This window comes from Hemiscyllium ocellatum, chromosome 47 (assembly GCF_020745735.1).
Source record: "Hemiscyllium ocellatum isolate sHemOce1 chromosome 47, sHemOce1.pat.X.cur, whole genome shotgun sequence".
In the NCBI taxonomy this organism is placed as follows: domain Eukaryota; kingdom Metazoa; phylum Chordata; class Chondrichthyes; order Orectolobiformes; family Hemiscylliidae; genus Hemiscyllium; species Hemiscyllium ocellatum.
This window is the reverse complement of record NC_083447.1, coordinates 2,344,490-2,357,679: the sequence shown is the minus strand read 5'-3', so window position 1 is coordinate 2,357,679 and position 13,190 is coordinate 2,344,490. Positions and strand designations below refer to the sequence as shown.

Here is a 13,190-nt window from a genome sequence, read left to right as displayed (position 1 = left end):
ATGCCAGGCCTCTAGGAATTCTCATGCGTTTCTCTGTTTAGCCTGTCCTAGGATGGCTGTGTTCTCCCAGTCTTAGTGGTGTCCTTCTTTGTCTGTATGTAAGGATACTAGTGATAACGAGTCATGTCTTTTGGTGGCCAGTTGGTATTAGTGTATCCTGGTAGTTCGTTTTCTGCCTGGACTGTCCAATGTAGTGTTTGCTACAGTCCTTACGAGGTATTTTGTAAATGATATTAATTTTACTAGTTGGTGATAATAGGGTCCTGAAGGTTTATTAGTAGCTGTTTCAGTGTGTTGGTCAGTTTTTGGGCTACCATGATGCCAAGGGGTTGGTGTTGTTAATGATTTAGATTAAGGAACTGAGGGCATTGCTGCTAAGTTTGCAGACAGATAGTGTTGAGGAAGCAGGGAGGCTGCAGAAGGACTTGGACAGGCTAGGAAGGTGGGTGAAGAAGTGGCAAATGGAATACAATTTGGGAATGAGAGGTTATGCACTTTGGTAGGAAGAAAAGGTGTCGACTATTTTTTTTACATGGGGAAAGGCTTCAGAAACCTGAAGCACAAAAGGACCTGGTGCCTTAGTTCAGAATTCTTTTAAGATTAATGTGCAGGTACAAATGGAACATTAACAATCATTTCAAGATGGTTAGAATACAAGAGCAGAAATATACTGCTATGGTTGTATAAGGCTCTGGTCAGGCTGCATTTGGAACACTGAGAACACTTATGGGCCCTGTATTTAAGGATGGATGTGCTGGCATTGGAGAGGGTCTAGAGGAAGTTTACAATGATCCCAGGGATGACGGGCTTGTCAAATGAGGAAGTATTGAGAACTCCGGATCTGTATTTGGAGTTTACAAAGATAAGCGGGATCTCGTGAAACTTAGAACATCGAGAGGCCTAGGTAGAATGGACGTTTCCACTAGGAAAGACTAGGACCTGAGGGCACAGCCTCAGAATGAAGGAGTGGCCCTTCAGAACTAAAATGAGAAGGAATTTCTTCAGCCAGAACTTGGTGAATCTGTGGAACAAAGGGCTGTGGAGGCTAAGTCATTGAGTGCATTTAAGACCAGGTTATACAAGTCCTTAATTAGTAAGGGCATCAAAAGCTATGGGAAGAAGGCAGGAGAATGAGGTTGAGAAACATAACAGCCACAATCTAATGGCAGAGCAAATTAGAGGGGCTGAATGGCTTAAGGTCTTATGGCCTTAACTCCTCAAACATTCGCACTACAGTATCCAGAAGGACAACTTCACATTCATTAAGAGCAAATCTAGAACAGGTCACCAGACAGCTCTTTTATCCCCTGGATGACTAAAGGTGGAAGGACTCAGGGATATGTTCCTGTGAAGATGAAAACAGAAAACATGGACACAATTCACATGTGGGAAAATGATAGCATTGGTGCGTCAAGAACACAGCTCAGATGGACTGAGTTATTCATCGACCAAATTAATTTCAAAAAAGTGAGCTGGGGGGAAAAGTGTTCCTGCTTGAAAAAGGAACAAGGACAAATGGACATAGATTTAAAATTGTATTCAAACAAAGCATGGGTGATAAAGAAAAGCTTTTTCACAAGGGTGGAGAATGCACTGTCTCAAAGAGTAGTGGAGGTAGTTTCAATTGAGGCATTCAAGAGGGCATTAGATGATTTGGATAAAAATAAAACAAGCGTATGGGAAAAGAGCAAGAGATTGGCACTAGGCAATGATGCTCACTTGAAGGGACAATGCAGACGATAGGCAGAACAACTTCCTTCTATAAGATAAGACATCTGCTTTCTGTGAAGACTACAATTTTAAAACCCACAATTAAAAAAGAAAATGTCTTCAATTGCTCCTTTGCATCCTGAAAACCAGGATTCCTGACTACCAGGAAACTGAAAAACAATTGGTTTCAAACCAATTATATCATCCAACCTCTCTCATGTGCTCAGTGTTCAGCTGGGAATCTTTGTTGAATTTTAGTTGTGGTTTGGTAAATAACATTCACATACTAGCTTGAGTGTTGTAGATTAGAGTCCCACTACAGACACAAATAATCCAGACTGACACTCCCATGTGCAATCCTAGGGTGCACTGAGGCGTTACTTTTCAGACAAGATGCTCAACTAAGAGAAAAGACTGATTCTCAATCTGATATCAAATATTGCCATGGGATGTTTTCAGAGACAAGCCCCGGTCAGTATTTCTCTCTAAATCAGGTGAAGTAGATGGGATGATGTTCTTTGTGGAGCTTACTGTGCACAATTGGCTGCCACACTGTACTTTTAAAACATCATCATGGTTTTAAAGTACTTTGAAACATTCTGACTTATGAAGGTGTTGTATAGATGCAAGTCTATCTTTCTTGAGCAATACAATTTGTTAGCAGCAACAACCCTCTGGAACCTCACCCAAAGAACCAGCCAAGACAGCCCACGTCATGATCTTGTACAATCTCTTAGGACCAATCCCATTACTGCTTCTATACACTTGGGACCAGGGCTCACTAAATTGCAGCCAGGTACAGAAAGCCTGTTTTGTGTTTTCTCTTCCATGATCCAGTGGTATTAAGCTCACTGACATGAGCCCTCACTGCCACCACAGTTCAGGAATTAAGCTAGAGATATTCAGGTCCACATAGCCTCGTGCAAGCCAAATGAGTACATCATCACAAATCATAGGATATAAAATATCAGTACCCCTGTCCTTGCACTTATTTCTAATCTATACACAGAATCAGACGACAAAACAAAACTACTTCAGCTTCAATGTACTTTTTTGTATTCTGCTGTCATGCAATATTAAAATATTTCCAAATTAAACATCAGCCTTTTCTTAAACATCTCTTTACCTACAAATAACTTCAAACAATTTCAAAGGCAGCATAACTGATATACATCATAAAACACAAGTCAGGTCAGCTGCTGCATCACTGCCCTGTTGTGCAACTGAGCCATATAGCAGCAGAATGTCCAAGGTCTGATCTTGGCTGATCATAAAGGAGGCAACAACTATGGTGCTACAGGTAGTTTTGCTTTTAAGCTGACAGGTGGAGAATAAATCAGCCAGAGTCATACTGCTTATCATAAGGGTACCCTGCCCTTCCTGAAAAGGCTTCCATAAGACCATCCTGAAAAATGTAGTCAAAAGTCAGACTCATCATTCACCCACAACAGAAGATTGATAGGTGACAAATTGTTAACTGTCAGAATTATGGAAAGACAAATTGGAAAAAGGGAAGTTTGGTGATAGATACTGGAGAGGAATTGTAAAGATGAAACAGATTCAACCAACAAAGAAAACTAAGACTTATTTTGAAAGTATCAGATGCTTTTGGTGTCATTACTGCCTTTCTCAAGTTAGTCAAATACTATGCTGCCAGAATTTTAAAAAGAGCCACACAACCCCACCCCAAACTCCATATCACTGCCCCCAAGCCCACATTTTGGGCCATCAGCCAGATTAGACTAACTGCTGACACCCAACCTACCAAATGCACTTGCACTCTTCCAGAAAGATCGTTGTTAACTACCGGCTGAGGTCCTCACCAAGGTGCAGAGATGGGAGACTGATGTCAAGCTTACTTTGGTGAGCCTTGATTGTGGGAAAGAAACCAGCCAGTGACCCTGCTCTCATTACTGACCAGGCTACCTCACACGGTTGAATAGCCAACGATAACCGCCACAAAGACTCAGACGAATAAAAAGGGAACCTGGATGGTACAAGTCATAAGCAAAATACATCACGGGCAGCAAATAAGAATTCTCAATAAACTTATCAAATAATAAGGCAAAAGTGAGGACTATAGATGTTAGAAATCAGAGTCTAGATGACAGTGGTGTTGGAAAAACACAGCAGGTCAGGTAGCATCCAAGGAGCACTTGTCAAATAATCAACCTAAAGTGAATTTCTCTTCTATGGCTCAATATAAAAAAAACCCTCCAAAGTTGGGCTCAAACCCAGAATAAACATTTTGCCCTGGGAGCAAAGAAAACCCAAGCACAAGACTGTCAAGCCAGACTTCTTGACAGTCTCAATGCATTCACAACATGAAGCTCACAGCAAAAAAAATCCTCAATTCAGAAATCTAACTCTGAATGGGTACAGCAAAATTATAGATTGTAGCCAATCCCAGGTTCACCAGTGTCCAGGCATGAGAAAGAGGGGGGGGGATCCACTGTATATTTTAATGAGGAATTATTTCATGTTCACATTATGTCCAAAGTGGGAAGGTACAGCACTCAATATTAATCATCTTACCATATTTAAAGTAATTAATATCATTACACTGCTTTGGAATACTCAACCATAAACTGAAACGTTGAATGTAATTGGCATTCAGCCTTTAAGAGAGTACAGTTTCCTTCCACCATCAGTTGTTAATTCATAATTCACGTCAGAAGATAATCATGAGCAACAGGTAACTCACAGGTTGCAGTTAGCCAACCACAACAAAAACTGTACTAATAAAGTTAGCCAAGGTGCTTTTCAAAAATATTAAACTTGTTAATCACAACTTTTTGACATCCAGTTTAAGAGACGTTAAAACATGCTAAAACTCCCTAATGAGTAGTCAGTAGTACACCATACCAAACAACTCAATATTTTGAATAGATGTAAAATTCATTCATTAGACTAATCATACACTGTGTACATAAAAAACTCTTGACAACACACTGATATTTATAACTTTTAGGTAGATACAGCAGGACACCAAAATTATAAATAGAACAGGACCAGTTCTTTTTTAAGCTACAAAATGATCTGAAACTGATGACATGAACAGTTCAGCTGTGTCATGCAATCTTTTTTCAATCAAACTCACTAAAAGGCTGCAATGAGTTCTATTTCAGAGTAAAAGTCATCTTCCTCCCTTAAATATGCTTTCCCACAAGAGGATATAAAAAAGAACCAAAGAGACTGAAATTCCTTTGAAAACAAAATAAAAAAAAGAATTTAAAAAAAAGTGGCGGGGAAGCAGATCTGGAGGCAAAAGAGGGAGAAGATCTACATACCAACGCTCAGACTTTCCACCAGGATGGAGGAGGTTTGCCTTGGGAACTGGGGTGGGTTTCTATTTGGTGTGTTGAGAGTGTGAGTGGGAGATAAATGTTAAAACGTGAGGCTGAGCAGCTTTGGCTTCTCCTCAGCCACCTTCCCCCCCACCCCTTTCCCACACACGCAGAGACATGAGATGTTTGTGGTTTTAATCCCCTCCCTTTCCAGGCCAGGGGAATGGTCAACACCCTCTGTCCAGCCCCACAGCCAAACCCCTCCAACCCTCAGCCCGTCATGGAGGCACTTCAACACCCATCACCCACCCCACCTCCACTCCTTCCCTACCCTCCCTCAAGTGATGTTCGAGGCCTAACCCTCCTCTTCCCGTTCCCCGTCTCTCTCTCTCTCTCCCCTCCAACATGTTTCTAAAAGGGGGGCTGAGGAGAAAAGAAAAATAAATGTCATCCAATCGATCCCACTCCAGCCCCGTTCGACAGCCCGTACCCGACATTTAGTCAAAAACATCAATTATTTACCCATCCGCCGTCGAATTCTCTCGATTTTTCCCCCCTCCTCACCTGTGGTGCTGAGGTGGATGATGGGGGAGGGGGGGGTTCAATGGCGGGCCCCCACGTCGGAAGGGGAGGGGGGGAGGGGGGGAGGCGGGGAAGGAGGGAGAAAATCGGCCGCGCCAAACCTGCCGGGTCGCACTAACTTGATAGGGGCCTCGCCGTCGGCCTTCGCTCATTGATGGGTGCTGTGGCCTGCCCCTCTCATCTACCGCGATCCCATTGGTTAACCGAGCCGTCCATCTTACGGTAGCCCCGTCATCACGTTCGGTTGCCATCGGAGGAGCGGGCGGGATTAGGACGTGATGTCACAGTGTTCCGGAAACTATGGTTAGCGTAGGCGCAGGGCACGCCGGGGGTTGTAGTTCTTAATCCTCCCATCGCTCACAGGGCGCATCCCGGACAACAACAACTTGAGTTTATATAGCGCCTTGTCATCGCAATGGCAATGTCTTCCCTCTCGAGATGATGGAATGGGGTCATTAAACAAAATTCGAGGAATGAGCGACCCATGAGATGTTTTAGGATAATTTTTTGATGAAAGTTTAGAGCAGAAACATTATAGAGAAGAGTTTTTACGGAGGGATTACCAGATTTGGGACCCTCCAACCACAGCAGAGCCATTAAGGGGAATGCTACCAATGGTGCATGGTCATGTACAGCACTGAAACAGACCTTTTGGCCTAACTCGTTCGTGCCGACCAGATATCCTAAACATATTTAGTCCCATTGCCGCACTTGGCCTATACCTCTCTAAACCTTTCCTATTCATACACCCATCCAGATGCCTTTTAAATGTTGTAATTATACCAGCCTCCACCACCTTCTCTGGCACCTCATTCAATACATGCACCACCTTCCACCTAACAATATTTCCTCTCTCAGCTTTAACCTATGCCCTCTAAAAGACCTTGATGGTTCACCTCTGACACTCCAGGGAAAATAATCAGAGACCAGAATGAGAAGGAGAAGGTTACGGTGGAAAGAGGAGGGGAACCAGGTCTTTATGAAGAGTAAGTAACAAGGGGGAGAATCTTAACTGTTTTTTCTGGACTAGGAGTCATTATAAGTCAGCGAGCTCAGGTATGAGTGCTGTACAATTTATTTCTCACAGAATGGATCTTGAATGGACTGATTCCTGTCCACAACCATTACACAACAATTAACGAGGGTCACTGGCAGATCATACATTTAGAATCAAAATAAAACATTGGGAAACTGGAGACTAAAACACTTTCAATCTCTCCAATCCAAATCTATGTTTCTATAATGTGGCTTTTAATTTATTTAAGCGATTGCCAATATTAAAAATTATCTTCAGGAACAGTGACTAAAGATCAATGGTTAATCAATCATGTGCCTCGTGAGTTAACTAAACTTCAACTCAATCTTTTCAAAAAGTAAGAAATAACTTCCTGAAACTATTTTGCATTTTATTTTAATTCCAGCAAATGACATCCAGTGTGAGACTAAAGCTCTGATTAATTACAGCCTTGTTATGTGCTACCCATTCTCTTTACCTAAGTTGATAAGAATTTGTAATTCAGGTTTTAAGGTGCATAAAGTTATACAATTTTTATGCTGAGAATACAACTTTCCCATTTCACTGGTCAAACGTTAACATCAAACATTCCCAGAGTAGGCACAGTATATGGATAGATACAGAATAAAGCTCCCTTTACACTGTTCATATCAGGGCAGATATATCCATGGGGTTTGATACAGATTAAATCTCTCTCTAGTCTCTTAAACTGAAAGTAATTCTCTCTCTACACTATCTCCTTCAAATACTCCCTAACCGGGTACAGCATAGGGTTAGGTACATCGAGGGCAAAGCTCCCTTTACAGTTTTATATACAACATTTTGTTCCATGATTGATTCCCCTGAATCTCCAATGCATACTCATTAGTAGGTTCCCATAAAGTTAAAAAGTTTGGACAGTATGGCATTTTAAATCAGTAACCAATTAGGTAAAAGCAATTTGACAGTTTGTTTGAGAGTAACGGTATAAATGATAGGCAAGCAAGATTTTATTTGAAAGATGTTGCAACTTGTTTTAAGGTGAGCTTTTGCACTGCATGTGACTGAATCAGTAAGATCTTCTCAACTGGTATATGTTTGAGCGAACTAGGTCTCAACATAGTGTGTGACTGGAGAACACAAGACTGATTTAGTCAACAGATGATTTAAAACCAATCCCAGGTGGGAGGGTTACTCTCAGGTGCAAGCTACCCAAGGCAAAATTTTAAGAAGCTAAAATGGGAAGTGTTAAAAGCAGCTGGTTGCAACTGTGACACAGGGGAGAGCCACGTAGCCTCTTGTTTAATGTGTACTGTGGACACTCCAAGTTGCTGGCTTTCTTCCAGTGACAGTAAAGAAATATAAGGATTGGATTTGCCCAGTGACTCACATCATCACCTTGCTCACATGCATCTCAAATTACTTTGTATGCAATCAATCATAGCACAAAAGGAAGCTATTTGACCCATTGTGTTTGTACTGGTTTTCTAATAAGAGTGTTACAAATTATACTCACTCCCTCTGCTGTTTCCCTATAGACTTGCAGTACTTTCCTCTTCAAGTATTTATCTAGTTCCCTTTAAAAGGTTCCTATTCAATCTGTTTCAGCCACTCTTTAGGGCAGCACGTTTCAAATCACAGCAACTTGCTGCACAAAATAATTCTCCTCACCTCCCTCTACTTGAAGTAATATTTCTAACTGCACAGTGTAACAATGCAGGAACTCATTCTGCATACACAAACATTCTCTGGCAGTGATGCTCAGTAGCAGCAGTGTATGCTATTTACAAGATGCACTGCAGAAATTCACAAAGTCTCCTCAGCATTGTTTGAACCCGCAACCACTTATACCTAGAAGGACAGGAGCAGTAGATACATCAGTCCCAGCACATTCCCCTCTCAGCCACTCATCATCTTGGCTTGGAGGTACAGTGCATCACTGTGCCTCTACTGTCGCTGAGTCAAAATCCTGAAACTCCCTCCCTAATGGTATTGTGGGTCTATCACATGACAGCTGTGGTTCAAATAGCTTACTGCCACTTTCTCAAGGGGCAATTACAGGTAGGCAATAAATGCAGGCCCAATCAGCAATGGCCACATCCCACGAGTGAATTTAAAAAACACAGTAAGATCCCACAAAGAACAATGAGAAGAGTCGTCTGGTGGTGTGTGGCAGGCAAATTTCAGCATTGCTAATTCTACTGCAGGGCTAAAATTTACGTGACTTTTTGTGTTACTGCAGACATGAGGATAGCCTTCCATTTAAGCAAACATTAGTGTAGTGGTAATGTCCCTACCTCTTGGTCAGGATGCATGGTTAAAGCCCCAGCTGCTCCAGAGGCATATTACAACATCTCCGAACAAGTTTATTAAAAATATCTAAAATAAAATCAAATCACGGCAATGCACTGATTCTAGATTTGATTTGACTTTGGTTAGTCTTTGCTTTAATTGACGAACACCCTTTACTCCTGATGAAGGTGATGATTTCTGATGACACATATAGAGTTATAGAGATGTACAGCACAAAAACAGACTCTTTGGTCCAACTCATCCATGCCGACCAGATATCCTAACCTAGTATGGTTCCATTTGCCTGCACTTGACCCATATCTGTCTAAACCCTTCCTATTCATATACCTGTCCAGATGTCTTTTAAATGTTGCAATTGTACCAGCCTCCACTATTTCCTCTGGAAGCTCATTCCAATAACGCACCATCCTCTGAATGAAAAAGTTGCCCCTTACGACCATTTTATATCTTTCCCCTCTCACCCTAAACCTACGCCCTCTAGTTCTGGATTCCTCCACCCCAGGGAAAACACTTTGTCTATTTATCCTATCCATGCCCCTCATGATTTTATAAACCTCTAGGAGGTCACCACTCAGTCTCCGATGCTTCAGAGAAAACAGCCCTAGCCTGTTCAACCTCTCCCAAAGCTCAAATCCTACAACCCTGGCAACACCCTTGTAAATCTTTTCTGAACCCTTTCGTGTTTCATAAATTATATAAGAAGAATTCATTTCCAGTGGTTTCAATGATGAATGTTCTCTGGTTTGGACGAAGAAGACTCCTTTTAAATGTAGAAAAAGGCATAGGAATATTGAACATTCATGGCACGAAGAGGCCATTCAGCCTGTCGTATCTGTGCTTACTGAAAAAAGAAAGCTTTTAGCCTGACCTTAGCATTGTCTGTAACCCTGCAGATTACTGTACTTTGAGTGATTGTTTTGGACCAGGTGAAGAACAGAATTTGGATGAAGACTCTTCCGTAAAATTGAACATATAATGTAAAACAGTACAGGACAGGAACAGGCCTTTCAACCATAATGCCATTCTAAACTATACCATCTGCCTGTACAGTACCCATATGCCTTTATTCATTCCTGTTCATGTATCTGTCTGAATGCCTCTTAACCTTTTCTATCATATCTACTTCTACCACTGAGGAGAAAGTGAGGACTGCAGATGCTGGAGGTCAGAGCTGAAAATGTGTTGCTGGAAAAGCGCAGCAGGTCAAGCAGCATCCAAGGAGCAGAAGAGTCGACGTTTCGGGCATGAGCCCTTCTTCAGGAATGAGGAAAGTGTGTCCAGCAAGCTAAGATAAAAGGTAGGGAGGAGGGACTTGGGGGAGGGGCGTTGGAAATGCGATAGGTGGAAAGAGGTCAAGGTCAGGATGATAGGCTGGAGTGACGGTGGGGGCAGAGAGGTCAGGAAGAAGATTGCAGGTTAGGAAGGCGGAGATGAGTTCGAGGGATTTGACTGAGACAAGGTGGGGGGAGCGGAAATGAGGAAACTGGAGAAATCTGAGTTCATCCCTTGTGGTTGGAGGGTTCCTAGGCGGAAGATGAGGCGCTCTTCCTCCAGCCCGTCGTGTTGCTATGGTCTGGTGATGGAGGAGTCCAAGGACCTGCATGTCCTTGGTGGAGTGGGAGGGGGAGTTGAAGTGTTGAGCCACGGGGTGATTGGGTTGCGGGTGTCCCAGAGGTGTTCTCTGAAACGTTCCGCAAGTAGGCGGCCTGTCTCCCCAATATAGAGGAGGCCACATCGGGTGCAGCGGATGCAGTAAATGATGTGTGTGGAGATGCAGGTGAGTTTGTGATGGATATGGAAGGATCCCTTGGGGCCTTGGAGGGAAGTGAGGGGGGAGGTGTGGGCGCAAGTTTTGCATTTCTTGCGGTTGCAGGGGAAGGTGCCAGGAGTACCCTTCCACTGACACCCTCCTTCGACTGACTGAACTGGTCCTCACCCTGAATAACTTCTCTTTCCAATCCTCCCACTTCCTCCAAACCAAAGGAGTAGCCATGGGCACCCGCATGGGCCCCAGCTATGCCTGTCTCTTCGTAGGATATGTGGAACAGTCCATCTTCTGCAGCTACACTGGCACCACCCCCCACCTTTTCCTCCGCTACATCGATGACTGTATCGGCGCTGCCTCGTGCTCCCACGAGGAGGTTGAACAGTTCATCCACTTTACCAACACCTTCCACCCTGACCTCAAATTTACCTGGACTATCTCAGACTCCTCCCTCCCCTTCCTAGACCTTTCCATTTCTATCACGGGCGACCGAATCAACACGGACATTTACTATAAACCGACCGACTCCCACAGCTACCTAGACTACACGTCCTCTCACCCTGTCCCCTGTAAAAACGCCATCCCATATTCCCAATTCCTTCGTCTCCGCCGCATCTGGTCCCAGGAGGACCAGTTCCAATACCGTACAACCCAGATGACCTCCTTCTTCAAAGACCACAATTTCCCCCCAGAAGTGATCGACGATGCCCTCCACCGCATCTCCTCCACTTCCCGCTCCTCCGCCCTTGAGCCCCGCCCCTCCAACTGCCACCAGGACTGAACCCCACTGGTCCTCACCTACCACCCCACCAACCTCTATATACATTGTATCATCCGTCGTCATTTCCGCCACCTCCAAACGGACCTCACAACCAGGATATATTTCCCTCCCCTCCCCTATCAGTGTCCTGAAAAGACCACTCCCTCCGTGACTCTCTCGTCAGGTCCACACCCCCCACCAATCCAACCTCCACTCCCGGCACCTTCCCCTGCAACCGCAAGAAATGCAAAACTTGTGCCCACACCTCCCCCCTTACATCCCTCCAAGGCTGAAAATGTGTTGCTGGAAAAGCGCAGCAGGTCAGGCAGCATCCAAGGAACAGGAAATTTGACATTTTGGCATAAGCCCTTCATCAGGAATGAGGAAAGTGTGTCCAGCAGGCTAAGATAAAAGGTAGGGAGGAGGGACTTGGGGGAGGGGCGATGGAGATGTGATAGGTGGAAGGAGGTCAATGTGAGGGTCATAGGCCGGAGTGGGGTGGGGGCGGAGAGGTCAGGAAGAAGATTGCAGGTTAGGAAGGCGGTGCTGAGTTCGAGGGAATCGACTGAGACAAGGTGGGGGGAGGGGAAATGAGGAAACTGGAGAAATCTGAGTTCATCCCTTGTGGTTGGAGGGTTCCTAAGCGGAAGATGAGGCGCTCCTCCTCCAACCGTCGTGTTGTTATGGTCTGGTGATGGAGGAGTCCAAGGACCTGCATGTCCTTGGTGGAGTGGGAGGGGGAGTTAAAGTGTTGAGCCACGGGGTGGTTGGGTTGGTTGGTCCGGGTGTCCCAGAGGTGTTCTCTGAAACGTTCCACAAGTAGGCGGCCTGTCTCCCCAATATAGAGGAGGCCACATCGGGTGCAGTGGATGCAATAGATGATGTGTGTGGAGGTGCAGGTGAATTTGTGGCGGATATGGAAGGATCCCTTTGGGCCTTGGAGAGAAGTAAGGGAGGAGCTGTGGGCGCAAGTTTTGCATTTCTTGCGGTTGCAGGGGAAGGTGCCGGGAGTGGAGGTTGGGTTGGTGGTGGGTGTGGACCTGATGAGGGAGTCACGGAGGGAGTGGTCTTTTCAGAACGCTGATAGGGGAGGGGAGGGAAATATATCCCTGGTGGTGGGGTCCGTTTGGAGGTGGCGGAAGTGACGGCGGATGATACGCTGTATGTGGAGGTTGGTGGGGTGGTAGGTGAGAACCAGTGGGGTTCTGTCCTGGTGGCGGTTGCAGGGGCGGGGCTCAAGGGCGGAGGAGCGGGAAGTGGAGGAGATGCGGTGGAGGGCATCGTCGATCACGTCTGGAGGGAATCTGCGGTCCTTGAAGATGGAGGCCATCTGGGCTGTACGGTATTGGAACTGGTCCTCCTGGGCCCTCCAAGACCCCAAGGGATCCTTCCATATCCATCACAAATTCACTTGCACCTCCACACACATCATTTACTGCATCTGCTGCACCCGATGTGGCCTCCTCTATATTGGGGAGACAGGCCGCCTACTTGCGGAACGTTTCAGAGAACACCTCTGGGACACCCGGACCAACCAACCCATCCACCCCGTGGCTCAACACTTTAACTCCCCCTCCCATTCCACCAAGGACATGCAGGTCCTTGGACTCCTCCATCGCCAGACCATAGCAACACGACGGCTGGAGGAAGAGCGCCTCATCTTCCGCCTAGGAACCCTCCAACCACAAGGCATGAACTCAGATTTCTCCAGTTTCCTCATTTCCCCTCCCCCCATCTTGTCTCAGTCAAATCCCTCGAACTCAGCACTGCCTTCCTAAC

At 45.0% G+C, this 13,190-nt stretch overlaps 1 protein-coding gene across 2 annotated transcripts in view; it reads right to left on the bottom strand.

Annotated features, from left to right (window-relative positions):
• LOC132836804 (protein Smaug homolog 1-like) overlaps positions 1-5,647 on the bottom strand; it is a 97,156-nt gene extending 91,509 nt beyond the window's left edge. The window contains exon 1 of one of the 2 annotated variants that reach the window (XM_060856273.1): positions 5,520-5,647. The gene's annotated coding sequence lies outside the window, so the exon portion shown is untranslated. The remainder of the gene's footprint in view (positions 1-5,519) is intronic. The other variant, XM_060856274.1, reaches the window with a different exon arrangement.
• Positions 5,648-13,190: the final 7,543 nt, after the last annotated feature.